Source organism: Anas acuta, chromosome 24, assembly GCF_963932015.1.
Source record: "Anas acuta chromosome 24, bAnaAcu1.1, whole genome shotgun sequence".
In the NCBI taxonomy this organism is placed as follows: domain Eukaryota; kingdom Metazoa; phylum Chordata; class Aves; order Anseriformes; family Anatidae; genus Anas; species Anas acuta.
The window spans coordinates 6,245,209-6,269,908 of record NC_089002.1 but is presented as its reverse complement, the minus strand read 5'-3'; the positions used below and the strand labels follow the sequence as shown (position 1 = coordinate 6,269,908).

The 24,700-nt window shown below is 44.3% G+C and overlaps 2 long non-coding RNA genes across 4 annotated transcripts in view; one reads left to right on the top strand and one right to left on the bottom strand.

Moving 5' to 3' along the window:
* The window catches only part of LOC137844039 (uncharacterized), a 162,827-nt gene extending 138,362 nt beyond the window's left edge, over positions 1-24,465 (bottom strand). For all 3 annotated transcript variants that reach the window (XR_011089778.1, XR_011089777.1, XR_011089776.1), the window contains exons 1-2: positions 24,352-24,465; positions 6,106-6,306 (exon numbers count right to left, since the gene is read on the bottom strand). This is a non-coding gene — a long non-coding RNA (uncharacterized lncRNA). The remainder of the gene's footprint in view (positions 1-6,105; positions 6,307-24,351) is intronic.
* Positions 933-5,076, top strand: LOC137844040 (uncharacterized). Its single transcript, XR_011089779.1, has 2 exons — positions 933-1,154; positions 3,635-5,076. It is a non-coding gene; the product is annotated as an uncharacterized lncRNA (long non-coding RNA).
* Positions 24,466-24,700: the final 235 nt, after the last annotated feature.

The window sequence follows — 24,700 nt, the reverse complement described above, 5'->3', positions numbered from 1 at the left end:
TGAATGCACTGGCACACTCTGAAAGACATCCCCAGATGTCCCAAAGTCCCTATAACCAAACTCTTTACACAAAGCTGCCCTCCTCCATAGCTTACAGGGATCATGCTGGGACCTTGATCTCATGACATGCTTCATAGTCCAGAGCTAGCTCTGCGACAAGCTTTCTGGATCCTTAGCAAGCTCTGGAAAACCAAACTGAAGTGTCTGCGATGCTGAAAGCAAGTACAAGAATTAGGCAGTGTGATCTGAGAAGAATATGAACGCTTCCTTTCAAACCAGTCTGTTGCAGTATAAATGTAGTGTGTTTTTTTTTAAAGCCTGCTAAGGGTAAAAAACACCTTGAAACCTTCACTTTGGAGACGCAAAAGCAACGCAGCTGCCTCCTTTGAGGCTGCTCCACACTTTTCGCCAAGGCGACGCGCTTGGGGGAAGGCGCGCGCCCAGCCAGCCCCAGCGCGGAGGGAGGCCACGCAGGAGGGAAAGAGGCAGGGAGGGAGGTGAGCAGGGAGGCAGGGAGGCGAGGAGGCCGCTCAGGAGGGAAGGAGGCAAGCAGGAGGCAGGGAGGCCACGCAGGAGGAGGCCGCGGGCGCTGAGCGCGGGGAGGAGCCGCGGCCGCCGCGCCCTCTCCATTGGCTGCGCCCGCGGGAGCGCGGAGCCCCCAGAGCAGGCGCGCAAATAAAGACTGCACCTGGGGACACCACCTTAAGTGGGCAGAACTTCCCCTTGCCTGCTCCAGCGCTTTTTAAAGATTTTTTCCCCTCCCTTGCACTTTTTTTTTTGGTGCCTCTCCACTGCTCTCCGCTCCTCTCCCTACCGTCCCGCTCCCTCGCCCCAAGTCTCCTTCCTGCACCTTGCTGCTCGCTGCCTGCTGCTGGGAGAAGCCGGCCTGGTGCAGCCAACGAGGGAGCCCTCCTCTCCTCCCATCTGTTCCACCTCCCCTGGAATTCTGCGCAACAGAATGAAGAAAAAGAAGAAAACCATAGCCACTGACAGTACCTATTTAGCAGCTGTTTTATTTTAGTTCCCCGTCTCCATAGCCCTCTGTCCTGTCAAGTTGTTTTGTTTTTTGTTGTTTTTTTTTTTTTTTTTCATTTCGGCTGAAGGGTTCAGTAAAGCGGTTGCCAGCCGGGAGTTGTGCCTAGCTCACGAGCCAGGTGAGTGCAGAGCGGGGCACCCGCAGCGTACCACGCTTGGAGCTGGGGGAGCGGCGTGGCTGGGAGGCTTTGCGCATGGCTGGGGTTTCTCTGGAAGGCTGCGGCACGAGGAGGATGCAGGCGGCTGCAGCCAGCGGTATCGGTCCTGCTCCTGCAGCAGAGACACTTGCTGCTTGTTCAGCACCAACACCAGAGCCGCTGCCCTTTGCTGTCTGGAAGCTGAGGCCAAGAAAGAGGCTTAAAGAGGGAAAATTGCAAACATCTTAAGCGTTTCGTATTGGTGTTTTAAGTTGTTGCAATTAACAGCTAACTTATTCAGAGCATCAATTGATGATGCGTCGAGAGCTCCCCTAAGAATACTTACTGCACTGGTGCTCATTAGGAGCCATGTAATTCCATTAAAACCCACGGAGTTGCTCTGGATTTATACTGGTGCAAAGAATAACAGGTTTGATCTGCCGTATATAACGGTTTAGCTTGGTTCAATGAGTTGATTTTAACTCAATTTTCTATGCAAGCCACTTGAAAAATGGGTTCTTATCTATCCAGAAATACAATGAAAAATTGGAGAGCTTATTGAGAATGTGAATTTGTTATTTTTCCCTAGAAAAGTTTAAACAAACACGAGCTCAATGATGTTTGCAAAGTTCTCTGAAGTCCTAAATTCCTATACTGCCGTGTGGCTTCAGGGACACTGAAACACGAGGGTAGCTGAGCGCTCTCCTGAGCAGGCAGAGCTTATCTCTGCGATCAGAGGAGCCAGTGGCCTGAGGTTGTTTCTTCCCCTGCTGTGCACGTCTACTTTCCTCTGGCTGCTGTCTATGAGTGAAAGAGAAGAGTCCAAAGGCCTTCTCAGTCACTTAAAACAGAACCAGAGCTTTGTAAATGACTTCAGCTACTGCTGTAAGAACGGGTTCCTCTCTGACAAGCAACACACACTTGCAGAGCTGACCACATTTAAATTACCGTGTTGTAAAACTGGCTCAACGATAAGAGAATAGAAAGCTGTTTTATCTCTAAAAACCAATAGCAGCTGATTTTAAACAAAGGCTTTGCAAAAGTGTGGAGCAACACCAGAGGGAAAAAGAACAATTGAAAACCCAGAATGAGCAGACCACACTTTGAGCATGTTCCCTAGAAAAGGCCGGGGCAAAGGTCACTTGCAGACATAGCTGAAGCAGGTAAGGGTAGCAATGCATTGCTTTGGGAAGTCACACTTGGTGACAGCTTCAGAGAGTAGTTTCACTGATGCTAATTTTAAATGCAAGCTTATGTTACAGTGAAACAAGTTATCATATACTTTTCTAACCAGGAATCCCATTTACAGGCACTTTTGGGAGCATGAAGGGTATTGGACTGAAAATTTCAAAGGCTTGTAATCCCTGGGCCTAATGTAAAGTCCTTTTAATACAACAAAAATGCTATAGACCTTGGTCAGTGCATCTCTCAGTCCCCCTGTAGACAGAGAAATATAGAAACATTTGCTCACATTAAAGTTCAGAGAAGTCCACTACACTTTATCTGACCTTTAAAGGGCTGCCACTTGTGAGGATGCAGTGGATCGCAGCTGCTGCCCAGGTAGGAGATCCCTGCAGCACGCTGCAGCCTGACTCTCAAGACTTCTCCCCAAGGAGAAGCAAAAACCTCATGGTGTCTAATTAAAAAAGCTAAAAAAAGCCACTACTGTTCACCTTTAATGTAGTTTAAATGAGTTATTCAAGATTGAGGGCTAGTCAGTCAGATACAGGCCTCTAGAGCTTGTATTTCAGGTTTTTATTACCATGTTTTTATGCGAGGCTTTGTTGATATGCACCTTGACTTCACAATCTGAGCTGTTCCCAAAGAAAGCCAAAGCCAGATTTGCAGCTGTTGCCTTCAAGAGAACAGAAAAGTGGATTCCAGGCACCAAGTGGTTAATAGCTGGAAGCTGTGCATTAGGCATTTATGGCACTGAAGCCCGTTGCAACTTGCCTGATAAAAGGCATTTCAAATAAGCCAGGATTGCATAGAGGAATTTCAGTTGATGAGTTCCTGCCTAGGCCACTCTTTCTCAGGACTTATCCAAAAGCTTTTAACATGTCTTGACAAAGCAAAGGGAGAGGCTTCAATGCAGCAGCAGACAGCAGGTTTATGTTTAAAAGGAAAAGAAAAAGTGAGAGAAACACCCTAAGCTATTTGTTCTGTTAAATCCTCTATCAGTACCTCCATAGCGGGTTTCTTTTTTTTTTTCTTTTTTAAGTGCAGCCAAGCATTGCAGTTTATCTTCAATTCAAGTTTTTGCATCCCAACCAATCTTTTCCTAAGCTGCAAAGTTCAAGCAAATTAAATTTGAAATTTTCCTAAGTTATTCAAGTGCTTGGGAGTACCAAAGCCTGCTGCTAGTCAGAACTGGACCCTGCATTTCACTAGGCATTTGGGGTACACTTCGTATATTAGAGGCACTAGGTATATTTTAACAGTTTTTTTTCTTTGTTTCACAGATAGGAAGTTCTTTGGAAGAAGATACCCGTCTTCTGGAGGGTTTGGACAGCGCTTAGCTTAGGGCTTCAAATCTCCATAGTGCTTCTGGCACTCCCATAGCATAAATTCACAGATGCACTAAGGTGTGTGCAAGAGCAGCGGTAGGTTGGCACCACCATGTCGGGACAGGCAGAGTTCTCCCTGTTCTGTCTGCCCACGCATCACAAGAAGCCTCCAGCATCCATCTCCAATTACCATACCACGTGAGGCCGTTCATAAGAAAGATTATTTCTCCCCTACCTAGGCTAAAGGAAAGCAGTAGCTTAACACAGGCTCAGCATTGCAGATACAACCAGGCATGTAGAAGAAAACGTCTATCTGCATTCTTTGGGTTTTGTAGATTCGGAGGTTTAAGGCAAGAAGGAACTATGAACATTATCTTGTTGAACCTCCCTCTTAAAAAAAAATGTAAATTCTCCATTAGTAGAGCTACAGAATCTCATTTGGAGAAGCTTTCAGTAGTTTAAGACCTTCAAGAGATAGAGAACTGCCATATCCATTGGTAAGTTTTTCCCACGGTTAACATTACAAATCATACCTGGCAACTTGTTATGGGATAAAGGTAAAAATTGAAAAGAGGGAAAGAGGAAACAAATTAATCAGTGAGCAAACAAAAGTTTCAGGCTCTTACATTCCCATGAGCATGGATTGTAGACAGTTTCACACCTCCTACGTAGAATTTGAACACTGCAGATGCACCAGCTGTACTACCCTAAATGTATGTTAACATGCGATGAGCTTGCCTGCATTTTCCAAGTGAAATAAGGACGATCCATGGGTTCTGTTGTCCTTCATTCCACCGGAGTCTGTCTCATACCTAACCAGATTTCAGTGGAGTGAAGCACAAGAGACATGGAGATGAATCAGCAACAAGAGGAACTGCTTCCCACTGCCAAAGAAAGGAAACTACATGGAAATGTGGATACACCAAGCATCCAGAGATCAAGCATGCTGGGAAATGGAGAGGAGCAGTACACTGAGCACTTTAATAACCTGAGTATTTCTTGAAAATCTCCAGTAAGAGCCTGTTTTGAAAATGTACTTTTTACATAGTACACAAAAATTAAAACATCTACAAAGACTGCAAGCTGCTTTCTTGAAGGCTTAAATACCCTATTAGCAGGAAATTAAACTCTAATGTGGATAAATTAGATGTGTAACCATTGCTTTCAGTCATCTTCTCTCTAGGATAGTACAGCCAAGTAAAGAAACCAGAATATAACTTTGTTTTAGGGCATATGTACCACAGTGCATTTCCTTAAGGAACTCTCTCTAAGCATCCATGGGCAATGCCTGCCTCCCTCCAACACCCTCTGCCCCAGTACCTTCACAACGTGGCAAAACACCATTAAAAGTTTTGGTCCATTTATTTCGTAATAAAAGGAATGTAAATAAAATTCAAGTTGATGGAGAATTTAGATTTTTTCAGGCTAAACACAAGATGGTTCTTTTAAGGTATCCGTGTAAATTCCCCACAGGTTAATGCAGTTAAACATTTTGATGCGTAAGAGCATTGCATTCAACACACATCATTCACCAGTTGTAATTGCCTTTTTGAAGTCCTCACCTCCCTGAGATGAATGCCCAAAAATATTAGGTCTGGCAGCTTTAAAACAAAACCAAAACGTCTTTCTACCACCAGAAGGAATTACTTGCTTTGATAGACTTAGTGCTGGATTTCAACAATCTATTATTCTGTATTACTTCTCAGCTGCTTGCCTAATCAGTGCCCTTCCTTCCTCCCTCTCTCACCCCCCACGTTTTATTTGACTGACTTTAAAAGCACTCAAAAAATCTATTTGCCGACACTGTTTTCTTTCAAATGCAGACACCACAGGGTATGTATGCTCCTTGGAAAGCCAACGGCCAGCTTCCACAAAGTAGCACCAAGCCCTTCCAGTCAGCAGTGAAAGTTCCCAAAGCTTCTGACATTTATTGCCAGGCTCATTCTTAAGCATAACACGCAGCCTGTCTTGGACATCTTACAAAAACAAATCTTCCTGTTTAATACTAATAATTAAAGTTACAGTCTTGATTCCAAACCAAATCATTACAATACCAGGAGCACAGCATATATTCAAACCAGGATCCTGCCAATCTTTTTTTTTTTTTAATACACTTATCCATCAAGCATTCCATCTCTGTAGGTATCTTGAAATACATAACCAAAAAGATTTTTTTTTTCATTAAATCTTTTTCTCAGGGAATCTCAGAACTGAGATTTTTAACCAGCCATTCCTTAGAGTTCTGGTTGTGCTTACTGTGTGGCAGTAACAAGAACACTAGCAACAAATTGATCCCCTTCCTTCTCTTTTTAAGTAGACAGAGTAAAAGTGCAAAAGTTTAAGTACAAAGTGCCAAACATAAGCAGATGAAAGATTTGGTAAACAAGAAAACTTGTGTGTAAAGGTAATAAAATAAGCGTACATACCTTCCTACTGCCCGGGCAGAAGCTGGTCCAAGGAGCTGCACCCAGCACGGAGAAATTGCTCGGTTTTGCTCCAAGCCCCCGAAGGCGTGATGCTGCACAGGCTGGTGCTGCTTCCTTCTGAAGGAAGCTGATGCTTCCTTCCCTGGCTGGCTTCAGCTTCCTGGGCTTGAGAGGCCTTCTTTATGGGGCACTGTGAGCTCTCTGAGGACAGAAATACAGTTGGGTATTAATGATATGCTAGGGAATGTTTACAGCACTCACAGTAATGTATTACCTAGCCATTTGTTCCCCCCCCTCCCCATACGAAGGACACTTTGGCTAACAGCTTTCCATACATTAAAGCAATGAACGTCCATACATTAACGCGATGAACATAACGAGACAGCAGACAACCTGCCAGAGAGGCACAGTGCTATGGCCAAGGCTTTGTCAATACACGCAGTTAGCACAACTCCTCGGCGATGACAGGCACTATGTAAATGCAAGCTCGTTATCAAAGAAACCACGGCTCATTGCTCACATTGATGCAGCACCACAGACAAGAAAAAACCCTCAAGTTACTCTTCTGAGCAATATGTGCAGTCTGAAGACTGAGTATTTCCAAATCTTAGCACCTAAGATGTGAATTTGGCTAATTAGACAAGAACTTACTTTAAGGTGAAAGGAATGAGATCAAAAAGAAAACCAGCCCAAGTATCACCAACACTCGGCTGGGCTCATGTGTTTGGCAGCCTCTTCTTGAGGTTGCCACTGCTGGTACTTGGAGCCTTCTTAGCTCCAGGTGCATCCATCCCCAAGACGCAGCCCTTTCCCAGCCCCGACAAGCCTGCACTTGCAGGCTCCCTGGTGCTGACGTGCCAGGTTCGGCTCCGCACCGAGAACCTGGGACCCAGGGCCCTTCCCTGGGGATCCCACATCCTGAGCAGCGCCTGGCACTGAACCCCTGCTCCCAGGGGGCTTCGGCACCTCTCCAGCCATGGCCCAACCCTCTGCTGTCCCGAGGAGCTGAAAGATGCTTGGAAGGCCGTGAAGCACAGCTCACACCAGCAGCCTACCTGCCCCCTATCATTCTCCCCCACAGGGAGAAAGATCAGCAGGAACCCCGATGCCTGAGCTGAGGTGAACAGCCAGGGAGACAGCTGGAGAAAGCAAAGTTTTTGACTCAGCTGTCTTTTAGTGATGAAGCGAAATTCCTTACCTAAAAGTAGTTTTATTATTTTACTCGAATACCCTCTGCTGTCTGCACTACAAACCCCACAGCCCTTTCTTTGAGCCCTCGTCCCACAAGCACTGCCTTGTGGCTGGTGGTAACTCCGCAGAGCTCTGAGGCAGAGGGGAGGCTTGGATAAGAGGCCCTTTAGAAACCCTTTACAAATGTAGATTTGATTGACTGACTGATTGAACTTAATTGCAGACATTCTCTTAATTGTACACTTAATTACTGACACTGTGTCAAAAGATTTCTGATGCAGCACCTGGAGGACAACCTTGCAAGTGCCAGTCAAAGCCAGCTGCACGAGACATCGGGGAGGTGCTGCATATTGCCTACAGCTTGGAAGGGGAAAAATCATAATATTTTAATAATATACAATTAGGTTTCACCCACCCTCAAGCGCGCGCGTGCACGTACACACAATCACAAATCTTTTTGCAGGGAGGGCATCTAATGCATCGGGAAGAGAAAAGAGACAAAGAGTGCTAATTATGGGACCACGTGGCGGTTCCACCCTTTTGTGGTCTCTCCTAACACCCACAGTGCTGTGAGCGGCAGGGGAGGGCGTTATGCCATGGGTTTTGGCAGCAGCGACACAGCTGCTGGCCACCCAATCTAGGAACTCCAGATTTTGTGCTCAAATTGTAATTACCAATAAAAGCCGTGATATTTACTCAAAGGTTAAAACTACATATTCTCAGCAATTCTTTTGGGTCACTGCAGGCCTTCCTGAAAACAGCCGTGCAGGAACACCACAAATCACAGCGTTGGTGCTGGTTGTCATGAGAAATGTCTGCAGGAGCTTTGTGGCTACGACTCCTGTATTTCTCAGACAAATTAGCATTTTACTGAACACAAATCTTAAACCCCTGCTGGAACAGCTTGCTTGTACAGAGCATGCAATGCACAAACAAAACAGAACTGATCTGTTTTTACACATCGTTTCTGAGTATTTTTATCACTAAAAGACCCTAAATTGTTAGGATTTCTCAGTAAAATAACAGAGTAAAGTCATATTTAGAAAATCTCCTCATTAACAAGGTGTGGCAGTTAATAAAAGGAACAGCTGCAGGGTGTTGGATACTTCCACTGCTGCAGCACGTGAATCGTTGTGGGAACCCCCGCATCAGCACACTCACCCGCACCACAATGCCAAGCACCATTACCACCGCGAGGGATCTGAGCACAGACTGACCTGTGACTCCTAACTGCATCTCTGAAAACTTCCCAGGGCAGCAGCAAGCTCAGGCCACCCAGGAGCTCGGTGGCAGAGCTGGAGTGACGTAGCAGAGGAGGGTGAACCGAGAATGTTGTGATACCTCCAGCACTGCTCCCCAGGAAGCATTTTAGGATCGTCCCACAGGTATTGAAAGGTGTGGATCAAAGGGAAGCTGAAGGACTGCAGAAGGGATGAGGGGAGGGGAGGATGTCACCTGCAAAGCACAGCACAGGTGCTGCAGTAGGAAATAAGATCTGGGCTCCTGCCTCTGAATCCACCCTTCACACCGAGGCACTTCTTGCAGCAGCTGCTGAGGCATCTCCTTAAAGGCCATGGGAGAGGCACCAAAATTCTCTGAATTAATGAGTGCTGACCTCAAAAGCAAGAGGGGACAGGGCACACAATTGCACTTGCTGGGCTGCTGGTTCCCAGACGCTGCCCCCATCACCGGCATCTCCCTCCAGAGGGCCCCAAGTGTGGAGCCATCAAACTGCCACCGTCTGCGAGACTGACAACAGTCTGGATGTACAGGCTGGGTTAGAAAAGGGAACCTTTTCCAGAAAATAGCAGTATGGATTTTAACAACTAGAATTGAGGCTGTGCAATACACGGCACATCACAGACACCAGTGCAAAACTGAAAAAATCCCCAAAGCGGCACACCAGAACTGTACAGACAGCTAGCAGAAAGGAGAGGAACTGTTCTACACCCACAGAAATGCAATTTGCTCAAAACACCTGGAGTCTTGTTAATTTACCTGTGACATGTTGCTACACTTAATTGCCTTTGACAATTAGCAACATTTCAACACCTTCTTTAATGGCCCAATTATGAGAACACTTGTCTTCCGTGCAGCAGATAGAAGAAAATAGATGAGTGAACTTCCAGAGCAAAACTCCTCTCTGCGTATTGTAACAAAGAGCTTAAAAACAACCCCCAAAGAGACAATCCTGGGTTTTTTGTTTGGCTCACGCTGCAGACACACTTAAAGTGTGTGCATGAAAGGGACGGGCAGGCCCAGCCACACGTGCAGTGCTGCTGCTGGTGAGCGGCACCTCCTCGCGGGCTCCACTCTGCTCCAGCAGTGGTGCAAGTGAGCACAGTGTGCGACAGGACCAGGTTCTGCAACCTGCGCTAAGATCTTGCTTTCCCTCTTCCTCACTCCTTACACTTTGTCAGCTTCAGCTCCAGTCCCCTCCTGCAGACTCGCAGCTGAGCAGCACGATTCATCCTCAGACCCCTGTGATGCTGTTGTCAACTCTCCATCTCCTTTCAACTCTCTGCTAAACACCGTTCTTCCTCTCACTTCAGCACCTGCATTCCTCCTCCTAGATTTATTTCATTCTGTGAAGTTCCGTGAGCTTATGAAGTTCAAATTCTCCACCAGCATCAGTCGGTGCAACCCCACTGATAGGGTCAAGGCAGAGCAAGCGGCACAGTGCACACGGGTCACGTACCACGGAGAGTTTCACTGAAACCTTTCCTGCTTTTCCCTGCGGGCTCTCACACCACCTGCAGAACAACTGCTAGAGTCAGGGGTGCAACCACAACAACCCACCTCTGCTGGTGATCTTCTCTGCTGGATAGTTTTTTTGACAAGTGCACTAATGCCAAGGGGAGCAGCTCATTTCATTCTCACTGCAGGGTGACAGCTCGGTGTCTCAGAGAAGGAAGGAAACCTGCCCTTGCTCATGGTGACCTCCAAGAGGTTTCTTTCAGAGGAGCTGCAGCTGTGTAAATTGCGAGCAGGTTACCAGGAAGCTCACCGACCACAAAGCTCACCAACTGGCTTCTCCGCGTAAGCCAGGGGAGTCCTACTGCTGAATAGAGTTTATGAATAAAACAATGTTTTATTAAATTACTGTTACATTTTGATTGAACAGCATTTGGACTACATAGGAGTCGGCATATTCCTGAAAGTAATTGGTTTTCCACATCTGCTTTCCTTTCTAATTGGACTAATTACTTCAGTGTAGGATCATGTTCACTACTCTCCAGAAAGCAAGAAACCTTGATTTACAGTGAGAAGAGCAGCAATTAGAGAGAATTAATTCATACAGCAACATCTAAATAAATCATATTATGAGAAGACAGCAATGTAATTATTGTGACTGGTGGCTCCCTTGTGGAGAAACATCATCCTTAAGCCTAAATCAAGCAGTTCTGCCCTCCGATTTCTCAGAGCATGTACTACCCATTTTATTTAAGACCTAATTGAGGTGCATTGTCAAAAACAATAGGGTCTAACACTCCTCCGGCAGGTGAAAAAAAAATCAAATCCTTGACAACTCTGTGTTTGTCTTCAGAATCAAATGTGTGTTCAACAGCCAGGGATAACAAATGCCAGCAGCAGCCTCAAATTAAAGGTGCAACAATTTCAGGGAGGTAATATCCTCCACAATGAGACAGGCTTTTCTTTCTCTCCAAATCCAGCCCAACCCATCCAGATGGCCAATTAAAAGGTTTAGTGAGAAGGAGAACATGCTGAACTACGGGGCTTCAGAAGATGATCCAGCTCCTTATGTTGATAATTTATCTTCCTACTTATACATTAGCAGTCTGGTCCTATCTTGCTGATTGAGATGAGATGTCTCTTTCCTACCTTGGCAAGCTGTGAAAGCCATTTCGTGAGGCTGAGCTCCCTTCATCTGCTTGTTATTAGTTCTGTCCCTAACGTCATGCTCACCGAGTTGCTGGGACTCTGCCTCTTCAGAACACACTCAGCTCGGGAGGAATTCATCTCCCCAAGAGTCTTTCATTTGGTTCTCCAGCAAGCCTGCAAACCGTACAGAGACAAAGCGCACAAGCACAAGCCCTGTGATCCCTTCTGAGCACACTCAAAAAATAGCTTTTGTTTCCAGTGTGAAATGACACACAGCTAGACATCGTTCTGCTCTGCAAGCTGCTGTGACTCCCATTAGGCTGACTTCGTTTGATAGGCGCCCCGGGAATGTGCAGGGGGCACTTCCCATTAGAGATGCTTGCCACTTTTACATGTTAGGTAGTCACATCGCCCTGCACCATCGTATGACATGCGTGAGCATGACAAGGATTAGCATGCTATATTATACTTTATGTCCACAACCTGACACATCATAAATCCCTTACGTCAGAAAACCAAGTTCACATCCAAACAATTACCCTCCTTTAGCAAGTGCTTGATCCATTAGGAGTTAGGGTGATAAATTGTCGGTTCAGACAGGTGGAAACTTATCCATCTTGATTTGCCATTCTTCTACCATACAGCCATCAGTTACAGCACCCGCCTGCTACAACCAGGACTATGATTTGAGGGAAAGGTGTTATCGCTAGGCCTGAAAAAAAAAAAGCAGAGCTTGTGGCTTTGTGGTTTGAAGAATACATTTAGGAGCCTTAGCTTTTTCTGCACTTAGTGCGATTCAGAACTCCTCGCCCTTTACTTCAGGGTAATAATTTTCATGGCTACAATTAAAACAAACATTAAAAAAATAATAATCAAGAAATCCAAAAATCAAATTGAAAGCAACCAAATTCTCAGGAGTTGATCCGAACTGTCAGACATTTGCACACAGGGTTCCCCTTGGCTGAGGCCCCTCCATGCCACAACCTGTAGGGTCATTGATATGCAGAAGAAATACATGATGGGTGTAAAGAGCTACCACCTCACTCCCGTTGCATTTCATAGTCCCTCTGCACTCATCACAATATCCACAGCTGGTAGAAATTTGGACTTCAGTGACAAGCAGCTTAGCAGCTCAGGATTAAGCCCACCTCTGCAAATACCTACCCAGAAAGTGTTCAAGCAGTACAAAGTACCCTGTTAGACTTCCCTAGATCATTTTTGATACCAACATATTTGGTGCATTATCCCAGCCTCAAAACAAAATAATGTACAAAGTGGATCTGATTACTTTAGAAGCATGGAAGAAAATCAATTATTTTAGCCTCCTATGCCCATAGCAAAAATATGGATGCAAAATTATCATACAGGTCCTAAAAATATAATAAAACCCCCAAGAACCACATGTGTATTAAACAAAAGATGTACAAAAATAAATACATTCAAGTATCACAACAATGTAAGAACTATTTTGAAGGTAAGTGGAACAGCTAATAATTCACAGCCATTATTCTTTTATCATTGTTCAGCTGGAGGTTGAGAAGATTTTAAAACTGCAATTATCAACGATAGATTTGCATTGAAATAAGCTTCTCCACTGCAGTTCTCACTCCTCCACCCTCCTCCTCAATAAAGAGGTGGAAGCAACAAAGAAAGCAGCATTTTTAATATAACAGATAAGACCTTTTCCAAAAATATCCATGCAATCAGATATACCAAAAAAAGGAAGAAAAGTAGAGTCACACTTTGGTCATTTTTCACATGAAACCAGTAAGATATTTCCTTTGTGTCAGGTTGGTGACATAGGGAAAATATAAAATTTATACATGATGAGGATCAAGGAGGAACTTTTTGTATTAAGCTACAGGGAAGTGTTTTTAATACCTTTTTATTCCTTTTGGCCAAGTTTTAGTTATTAGGCCTCATGGGCCTCTCCCATCAGCTCACCAGTAAAAGGAAGTTTTGCACGCTTGGCCATAGGGAAAAAGGAGAAATTGGATCCAAGAATGGATCCAATTCTGCCATTTCCCCAGCCTCGACTGCACAGACCAGCTGGGGGTCTTCTGACAGCGTCCCCCTCCCATAACATAACCTATAAAATTTAAAACCCCTTTTCTAATAGAGGCATCAGAGGAAAGATGCTACTCACTTCGGGTTTTTCCTTTTCTGGTGCTTTCTTCTACCAGTCTCCTAATAACCATAGATTAATGAACAATTACAAGGCTTCATTCTTACTGCCATGTAATTCCAAGAAAGGAAGAGCATCTTTCTGGAACATTATGCTTGAAAAAACAAAGGAGAGCTTTGACTGTCAAGTCACTGATGTTCCCTCTCCACTTAAAAGCTTTCCAATTTACTTACAAATTATAGTGTTTTTAATGCAAATTAAGTACTAGAGAACATTCTTTCCTTCCCCCAGATTAGCAAGAACCAAATTGACCAAGAAAGCCAAACATGGAATCGGGACACAATGAATATTTTAAATAATGAGCCTGTTTAATTATTCTGATTGGTGAAGTATGAGGTTATTAAAATGCCTCTGAACTGATGATGGGGTTTGAGCATATGGTTTTGCTTTCTGAACACAGAGAAAATGTTTTCTGATACTCTGTGTTCCAGTATTCTTTGTTGAATTAACTACTGGGATGAAATACAGCTACACATGCTCAGAGACCTTTGGGAAATATCTTTTGCTTCAGAAGCAAATAGCACATTGCAGAAGGCAGAGGCACTCTAGAAAACTGAACGATAGCACCCAATTGACCGGTTTCTACATAAATTACCTGGCTCATTCCAGCTACTTAGGGCAAAAAACAAAGTTCATTCAGTTCTGGTTTCTGTTCATAAAGCATCAGAAAGGTGACTTGCTCCCAGAAAAGAGGATAGCAAAGTTATTTCCTTGCTCTAAACATTAGGGTAAAATTTTCCCTGCTCTGCTGTTGCAGTATCCATCTGCACACCTCATCTTAGCTAAGAAATTATTAGGCTGTCATGTTCCTTCCCCACTACACACAAGAGTCAGCCCCTCCCTTTTTGGTTTTGCAGTTTTGTTTCTGGAGAGTTTGTTTACAAATGCTCTCAAGTTCAGGGTGCTTATGTCCAGATAGAGGGGAAAAGGTGAACCAGTTCCTACTGGAGGTGCCGATTGTTCCAGGCATTGATCAGCTGATGCTTCTCCAACTGCACGGACCTTTGGGGTCAGTGCCGTCTGCTTCCTGACAATCATCCATATAGGAAACCTAATTACTCTAAAATAACAAGCACGCTTTGCACAGAATCAAGCCCAGGCTTGTGACCCACCTGCTCTCCCCGTGATAATCTCCACCAGCTCCTCACCTGGCTCTGGCAGCAACCTTCCGAAAAGCCAGCAATTTCAGGACAGCACCGAGGTCTCACTGTGCCCATCAACAGATTATGAGGGTGAGAAGTTCACGTCCCCCTGGCAGCTCATTCACACCTCCTGATTCCTAATGCCATCTGCTCATCCCCGAACCTATTTTCAGATTTAATTAGAAATTTTGGAACTTCTGGAGACTGAAGGGCATAGAGGTGAATGAGCACATCTGGTCTGCGCCTCCTGGCTCGATACCTTGTACTTGAAACATCTCTAACATCTAATGACTCCGAGCACTGGGTGACTAACTCTGCCCTTTGATGTGCACTGAGAAAGGTCAGAACCCAACGGAGAAATTCACTGTTCCGTGGCTTTTTAGTATGGATTCCCATTCTCCTGGTTTCCCAGGTTCCAGCACAGTCCGTACGCACCTGACTCCCATCTGCCATCCCATCTCTTGCGCTGCACCAACTGCTTCTGTTCCCTCGAGGAGGAAGCTGGAAGCAGCAGAACAGAACGCTGTGATAATTACCTTGTCGACATCTTCTCCTAAGCTAGCACACGGAGCAGTTGGGAATTCATCTGAATTAAACTCCCACTTCCTCTTCCATTTCCTCCTGGCTTCATGCACACCAATACCACAACACGTGAAGAACATTTTAACCTGAAGCCCCAAATAGGTGCTGTGAAACAGCACGGGGAAACACAAATGAGAAAGAGCAGCAGGCATTACCACACGGGCTCAGAAGGACCAGACTGAAAAGTTTTGGTTGCCGAGCAGATTTCTCCATTATTCTGCCAAGATTTTTATTGGTTTTAAATATTTACAATTCAGAAAGCTTTAAAGAAGCCTGATGCCCAACGGGCAGGATCACAGCCCCTTCTCCACGAGCAGGGCAACCAGCTGCTGAGCTCACAGCGTGGCCCCAGGACCTGCAGCCAGGTCTGACACTGTGCACACTGCTGCAAGCACAACACTCCCTCATGCGGATCCCAGGGAGCTTGCCCACTGATAACAGAAGCATACAAATTTCCCTCATAAAAATAAAAAAATTTCAAGCCTCTACCTACATTAGCTACCAAGTGGGGAAAAAAAGAAAAAAAAAAAACCACAAAACCCACAAAAGCCAACTAGACAAACAAAAAGGAGATAAAAGCAGTTTGCTTTAAAGCAGCAGCTTTTCTGAAAGCCCACAGTAAATCTTTAAGATTATCAATAATGAACACATTCAGTGTCTTTTCTTGTTCTTTTAAATCACTTCTTCCAGTGGAGAGAAATCAGTCTGGGGGGTTGTTCATATGCGAGCTGCATTTATTATCAAGGGATTGAGACTGCTAGAGATGGAGGGAAGTGAAATGAGCATCGACAAGGCTTGGGAAGAAAGCACGCAGCCACTTTATAGTCCTTCCTCCACCTATTTGTCACAGCACCCCAGTAATGAGCACTGGAATTCATCTCTCTAATGACATTCACAGTGGTAGATGTTTTCCCAAATTTAGTCAAGTGACAATACAAAGTCTTTAATATGCAAAGGAGGCCTTTGTGTAACTCACCATAACTTTGGTGTCTTGTCATACCGTACAGAAATTTCAGGAGAAACAAATTGCAATAATCACAGGAGTGAACAAGTTGGAAGGAACATGTCACAGCAGTAATGAAATCTTCTGTTGATTTTCATGTATGTGTAGACATACATTACAGAAAACTAAATGTAGTTCCATGAATTTCTTATAAACAACAATAATTCAGCCGTATGGATACCACATAGCTATCACATGCCCAAATAACAGTAAAGACTGATGTCACTTAGTCAGTTCCCCCGTTTTTCACCCGCCTCAAACACAAGTATTCTGCCTTGAGCTCTATCTGCTATTCCTGTCACATAAATATTTTCCTCAGCTACGAAGGCGGTATGAAAACCTCAGCTCACGCTCTTTGCATATGTCAGATATTAGCACATTCAGAAACTAAGAGGACTTCTTCACAGGATTGTCTCCAAGCCACAATAAAAGCAGTGTTGCCAGCCCTCAGGTTATTTAAAGCACAAGCTGGGCCTTAAAATGATGAAATGATGAATTGAAAGGAAAAAAACAAATGAGGTTAATGGTTTTAGCATCTAAATTTCTGACTATATTCACTTTTTTTTTCAGCCCACTGTACACCAGTGACAGGATGCAGCATTACCTTGTGCCAGCCGGCATCAGTTCAGCGGGCAGACTGTGTTACAGCAAGCACATCAAAAAGGAGCAGGGATTAACTATCATGGGCAAAAACACAGTATCAAGCAAAGCAGCCCCCCTGTACAAGTGCAGGCTGCTACAGCACCACTTCAGGCCACCTCCCCGCTCTGCTCCACCAGCACAAACCAGAAGCTGCCCCACTGCATCACCAGCTCAAAGCTGCTTGAAACCACACCAACCCGATCCAGCCCAATGACCGCCTGCACCCGCAACACAGCCAGCTACCACTGCGGAACAGCACACAGCCTGCTCAGAGAATGATAAAATTCCCACAGTGAAGTTGTGTGAGGAAAGGATTAATCTCACCTGAAAGGAGATGTCAATTGTCTAAAATAAACAGGGAGGAGAAATCAATGGAGAAAGAGCAGCACCTCCAGAGAACAATTCATCATATTTTAAAACTTGCATCTGCTGCCCTATCGGAGGTATCTGTCTCTCCTTTGACTGCAGAGAGAAGCTAGCACAGACTTCAATCATTACTGATGTCCAATTGATGCATCTCACCCTGGATGTTTTCCATCAGTGTTTGAGGTGTTGTCAGGCTACCAGTAAATATTTTACAGACCCACACTACTGAGAAGTGCTTACAGTCAAGTGAATATAGTTTATGCCGTTTGGCTACCAGCAGACTTAAATCCACTTTCGGTCATTACACATCACATGAATGCAACTTTCTCCATCACTGTGCACCTCCACCCTGGGTTTGCTTCCTACATTGCCAACGAGGCGATAGCAAGACAGTAAGTTTCCTCTTTAGTTAAGCGGGGATGAGATTAAACAAAAGCACATTCTCCTTCTAGCCCCTAATCTTTACGCTAGAAAATCCTCCTGGCTATGCATGTTATATTAAAAGAGTATGTCCTTTTCTCCTGATAATTCTTAATTGATCACATCTACAACATAGACAGAGCTGCTTGGCTAGCAAAGTTCCATATGAAAGTGTCCTATTTGTTGGTGATTTCCCTAGGGCATCTTTTAAACCATTAAAATTTACAAACAACTTGATTTCTTATTAACACACATTCTTAATTGCTTTCCTGGGAACACAGTAAAGTTATATGGCTCCAGGGTTTTAAAGCTAACATTTAAGAATAGCTTTTAAACAAAGTAAAGCAGAAGTACTGCTCGAGAAGCAGTTCAGGCTCAGATTGTAAACAGAGCTGTGTCCTCCTGACTTGCTTGGATCCCATACATCCTACTAGGCAGTTTTGAATATCAAAGCTGATGAATTTCACAAATAAATGGTCTGATTACAGGGACATTTTGTTGGCATGTTGGTGGACACCTGGCTATTGACAACACATTTCCAGCCTGCCTGGACTGCAATTCTACAAAGACGCACAAACTGCTAGCCACTTCTGCTGCTTGAAACCATTTCTCTTTTTAGGGCTAAATCCTGCTATCCCTGGTTTCGATTCTGCTGCAGTAAATCTTTCCCACAACGTGACAGCCTTTTATCCTTCCCTCCCCATGTTTGATAACTGGAAACAACAAACCTATTTAAGCAGGAACGCTCATCCCGTAGGATGGTTCAGGACAGGAGAACCCTGAAGCACAAAGGGAGGTATGGTGGCATTACACAGCGGCAAACACAGCAAAATCCACCCGCAACACCGGCACGGCACCGCTGCAGCCTCCCTGCCAGGAGGCCCACAGGCCCAGCACGCTCACCTCCTGTGCCACAAACTGCAGCTATTTACCACCCAGCAGCCTTTCCCAGCCACAAACACATATTTTCACTTGCACCTGAACACTTCTGAGAACAACTGTACAACACCAAGCGCCTTTCCTGCCCCCCAATTCAGCCAAAAGGCTCGAACAAGGGCAGCCCCAGAGACCTCCACCTTCAGGCCCTGCAGTGGGGTTTTGGCAGAGCCAAACCCACAAAAAGCTCCATGTTGACAACAATTCAGTGAGGATCCCCCTCAGTCACAGCATATTTCAGAGCGCTGATCAGGAAGCACATTCTTATTCCAAGCAAGTACCTCATCATTTTAATGCATTAATCAAATCTGTGTTCCAGGCCTGAAGTCCCTGTATTCATCATCAATTCAAGATGAACCTATTATTTAGGTTCAGAAAATTACTCACTAAACATAATCAAGCATTACTTCTCTGAAGTCTTCATACCAGGAGCCCTCTGTCGCCGAGAGCGAGGCCGCAGCCACCAGGGGTCCCCTCAGGGCCGGGCCGCGGCCTGGCCTCGGCCTCTCCCCCGCGCTGGGGGAGGAGTTTTCCCCAAAAGCCGAATTTCCTCAACTACCTTTTCCCTGAGAGAACAGAGGGACGTGTTCTCAGCTGCTAAAATCCTTCCCGTGTTGACCATCACTGGCCCAGAGAATTGCCTTCGTGTGGTCAGCAGGCCGCCCCTGCGCAGCGCAGGCAGAAATTGCAGCAGGCCGAGGCCCAGCCACAGCCCGGGAAGGGACACGGCGCCCCCATGCCCGCACCCCAAATCCAGGTTGTTTTTCATGGGCTCGCAAACAGCTTAAATCGTGGTTCAACAATTTTTCAGCAGTACATCCCATTTTTCACTACCAGAAATGGTTGTGGAAGGTGCTGCATTCCAAGATTTTTCATGTATGCATTTCTATTTCAGAAATGATCCAGGAGGATTTTTTTTTTTGTTGGTCCATCAGCATTCTGTGGGAACAGATTTAAAGGAAGTATCTTCATCTGTAATGGAAATCCCCAGCTCCTCCCACACGTTTTCCAAGCAGACTCACCACTGCCCTAGTCGGTCAGCTGCTCACTCTCACAAACCCCACAGCAAATGGCAAAATTTGCCATAAGCTGAAAAATTACAAATGCACTTTCCATATAAAGACTAAAATATAAATCCCAGTGCTATCTCAAAGCTGGATATCACCCAAAAGTCAGGAGTCTGTATTTCTTGGCTTTAAATATCACTGAGAAGTATAAATGGATCCTTTTAGTTAATAGTAATTATTATTCAGTCTGTCATTAACAGCAACTGCACGCACTTTGATGGATGGGTTGAGAAGAAGCTTTGTTTCATTTTATTGCTGATTCTGTGACTAGTTGCCAAACTTTTCTTATTACTGATAATTAGATCCTGTTAGCCTAGCATCTGCTTTTCCTCCGGCAGCAAACGCAGAGGATTCTTTGTGCATGAGGGGTCTGCACCCAGGACAGGAGGGGTGGCTGAGCAGACTTGCCACAAATCTGAGTGAGCAGGCACTGCTGCCTGCATGAGGGCAGAAAGAATAAAAAAAAAAAAAAAAAAAAAAAGAGAGAAGTTCTTCACCTCCCTGGATTGAGCTGATTTTAATCAGGTGGCACTTGCAGAACATTAAACTGCTCATCATCTTTCCAGCATATATAGTAATGTATACACAATAAAATGATTGGCAAATTGCAACATTTAGGTTCCCTGCTGGTGAACATGGAATGTCTCGGGTTTTGGTTTTGCACTTAGGACACCTTCATCAGGGTATGGTAAAAAGAGCTGGAGCACAGACAGCTCATTGCAGAAGCCTGTCTTGGACTTCCTATCAGTTAATTCATAATTTTTGTAAAATAAAGACTGTGCTGATCTCACATCATAAGAAATATTTAGAAAATATATATTACACATAGGGATTATGAGCAATTTGGAGATGTATTTCATATGTAAAAATGATAAAATCTCTAGAAAATTTAAAACATTAATTTTATGAAACACCAGCTTTGCAATTCCTTTGTTCTGAAAGACAATAGTAAACAATGTTCCAGTGACCTCCAGTGGGGACCAGGGAAAGTACATCCTTCCTCAGCTCTGTCTTAGCAGAAATCTTTTTTCCTCCCACAAAGCCTGTAGCATTTGGACTGACTCTCTTCAGTGGGGATGGGTGATCTGTGCCAAAGTTATTGGACATGTGTGGTCTGCAGAGCAAAGATCATCTCCATCAGCAGCTGACATTTTAAGGCTGTACTCTATCCTGTACAAAGCAGCCTGATCCCAAATAAAACATAAAAGCTTCAAGGTGGCTCACCCTTTCTTCTGTCAACACAAGTCAAGGTCTCTTACATTAGCCTCATTATTTGCTTATCCTACTACTGACTTCGGGAGGCAGGCATCAATATAAATGCCTCTGGTCTAAGAGTAATCCTCCCCCTCTCTTCCCTTTGTGGGAAAGGAAAGGCCTGGGAGGAAAGGGAAGAAGGTAACTTAAAGCAGAGTAGTTCTTATCACCATCTGGGCCTAATGAACATGAAAGGAACTCCATTGATACATTAATACAGACAATATAACAGGTTGCAACAGACAGCAGGAAGAATGCGTCAGTCATCATGACCTTGAAATTAAGAAGGAGCAGTAATAGTAGGGGAGAGCCTGTGTCACATAAAACTTTCTGACCCTAACTCTGGAGCAGTTTGTTGTTTAGAAAGTCAAAAGGACTAAACAGTATTTTTTTTCTCCTGATCTCATTTTTCCTTACTCATCACCTGGGCCTAAGCCCTGCAGTAAGGTTTATCTACAAGTGGGTGGCCTGGGCCACTGCTCCTTTTAATGCCCCTGTAGAAAAGTACCACAACTTCTGGATCTAGGAGAGAACTCCTACGGTTTATCACTGGCTGTGCTACCTCTGATTGACCCTTGTAATCACATAGCGATGCCAGGACCCACACTGTGCTGTTTTCAGAGACATCACCTCACACCATTCCTCCCTGATAATGCAAGAAAAACAATTGTGCATTTTGCCCATTTCTTTTTTATAATGCAACAACTAAAATTTCCATAAGGAATCATTTAGTGTCTCCAAAACATCATTCCTCATTGAAGTGAAACTTCACAGAAGGGCAATTCTTCATCATGGGGTGGGGGGGGAGTACCAACACTAGCAGAGAGTCTCTATTCGCTACTGTCTGCACAATATTAATGTAGAAGATAATATATTGGCTTGAATCAATATTTCTATGACTTCTCCATCCATCAGCCCCCCTTCATTTGATAAAAGTCCTTCCATGTCACATTCTCTCAGACTGATGAGATCACAGTGCCTCTTTCTAGCATGACTGATGGTGTGTAGATGTGTAATTGCCCAATAAATCACCACCTCTGGATCAAAGATCTGAGATCCTCCGCACGCCAAGGAGGCACACGAAACATTATAACATACAATAAGTTAATTACAGTAAGATTTTAGTACTTTTAGACATGCTGGGTGTTATTCAACATATAGAGACATCTTGAAAGACTCAGCCACAACGACATTACTGCAAGAATCAGGACCTGAAACTATGGACATTTTGGGCATGGACTGACCATTCATGGAAGCAATGTAGGCCAAGGACTCAAATGCTGTACTGCAACACAGAAACCCAAGAGCTATAAATGAGACAAATATCACTGTTATTCTATGCCTGCACAGTGCCTGCTTTAAGGACTTCAAGTGAGGCTTGTGGCTGTTACAGAGATCTTCTATCTGCGTCTCAGGAATTTCATCACATGAACCACAAGAACAGATTGGGCAAAGCCAGGGAGAACAGGTCTGCAAAAGGTACATCTTGTCCAGTGTATGATTTCCAGTAACGGGCACTAGAACATGCAGTGGGCTAATGCTGCAGACGCCCTCTCCCTGGCATAATCCCTGCATGCAGCCCTGGGGTTCCCAAGGCACCACCTCCTCTCCACCCCTCTCACCTGTGCTACTCAGCATGCCAGTGCTATGGAAACACACATTCCAGTTTGTCCCAAAGTGATGGAAAAGTATATTTCTGCTTGCTGTCTCACAGACTTGTGCAGGTGCCAGGGGCAGCACTCAGGTCACCACGGCCCTGCTGGCTGCAGGAAGAGGAGCCAAGCAGACGCGTGCCATGTGCCCGTACCCAGCAGAGCTTCCTAATCCCAGCAGCAAGGCCACTTAAAAAAAAAAAAAATTTGAAAGATGATATTTCATAGCCCCAAGGCTTAGGCATTGTTTCAAGTATTTTTTAGTGGAATTTGATACCGTTAAAGCATGAAGGAATAAAGATATTCCTGCCTGTTCCCAAGCCCACATATGCCTTAACTCACACCAGCACCAACAAGCTCACCCACCCAAACCTGCTAACTTGAGCACAGGAAAATAGTGCCCACAACCCTTCTGTTGTACAGGCATCTGATCCCACAACCTTTAATCCTCTCTGTCATCCCTGCAAGATCAGGCATTAACATCTCTGTAACCTCTTGTACTAATTAAGATAGCAGATCTATGGTATTCAGCTCCGCGCTGGCTTCAAAGCCGAGCACTGACAGGCTGCTGAAGTGTTTGTGCATTTCAGTGAGTGGCCCTCATAAGACAAATTATAATGAACACACCACAGGAAGCTTTAATAAAGAAACATGCAGTCATTAGAGAGGGGATAGAAGTAAGAAAAAAAAATAATCCTGAGCTAGGCTTTGGAAATTAACAGGTGGGAAGCTTGCTGCTGTGGAAAGCAGCCCCTGTTTCTAAGCACCTTGTAGGCACTCTGAAATCTGGACACCCTGTCCAGGCTCTGTCCTTTCTACAAAAGAACATTTAAACAGTCCCAGACCATTTGCTTCTCCAAAGCATGCCTCATATTACAAATGACCTTAAAGGCAGCAATAGCTTCCAGTAGATTCCCAAAAGAGAAGCCAAAGCAGTTTAAGGTAAACGTGAGCAGCGAATCCATCCCCTCTGTGCTAAAATGATTTGAGAGGTATGTAAGATATGCAAATGCATCCCCAATGTTTTTACTATCTAACTCATTTCTCCAGCCCAGACTGCTGCAGCAATGCAGGGTGCTTCCTTCCCCAACCTCCCCCAAGCTGCACACGCAGAAGGGCTGCACCGCTGGGACCGACCGCAGCCCCAGGCTTTTGGATTCAAACAGCACTGCCAGGTCAGGAAGGTCTGACTCAGCTGGAAAGAAGGCTTGAGCTTAAGGCCCAGCCCAGGATACAGGATTGAATAAAGTTTAAATCCTGAAAGCTGCTTAAGTCTTCGTATTGCTATTTTTCACTTTACTGTACCCACTCATGCTGCACTGATGAGAAACCAAGCAGTCCCTGAATTTACAGGCTGAGACACCACTGAGTTACAGGGAAAAAGGAGCTATAAAAGACATTTCCTATGTAAATACCACTAAAACTCTTCACAAGCAACATCAGAGATAAAGGATACAACTGGCACAAGAAGAAACATTTGCAAAGAAGGCAGAGAAACAACAACAACAAAAAAAAAGCTGTAAGTGGCAGGAACTAGAGTAACTCAGGGTCTCACTGAATGAAGAGAAACCTATTTGCTTGGCAGTTTCTTTGGTTACATAAATTGAGTTTGGTAAACAAGCTCCTGTCTCATAGCTCCAAGACCAAACACAAAAGGAAAGAGATACCAACTTCATCCCTTCTGCAGCTTTAAATAGAAGAATTAATAAACATTAAAAATATTACTATGCACAGAAAAGCAATTCTCTCTTCCTCTGATTACCCCCTCCAACAAGAAGGTTCGAGAAAATTTCTTCCAGACTTTTCTAACTACCTATTGTAGAATAAAAAAAAAATAAAATAAAATCCAGAGATACAATAATAAGAATAATAAATAAAATAAAACAACCACAAAAAAAAAAAAAAAAAAAAAAAAAAGAGAGAGAGAAAACAAGAAAAGGAAAGAAAAAAAAATCAAACAAACCTCTTTTCAATGTCCTAAACAACTTCTACTTTCCCCTGCTACCTTGACCACAGTCCTTGTTAAATAGACTTTGCTGCATGTGGCATTGGTGGAGCCTCATCATTTCAATGCCATTCACCTTTTTCCTTTGATTTTCCGTCGCCTCCACCTGCTGGCTCAAGCCAGTGCCAGCCCTTCCCAGAAGACCTGATAGCAAACCAACTAATTTGACCCTAGAAGTTCATATTTCTGTGCTTGCTTTCCCTGCTCTGACCTTGTCATGGAAGCAGAATCAAGATAAAGTATTTTGGGAATAATAATAATAAACCTAACCATAACTGGAACACTGAGATGAATTTAAAATAGGAGC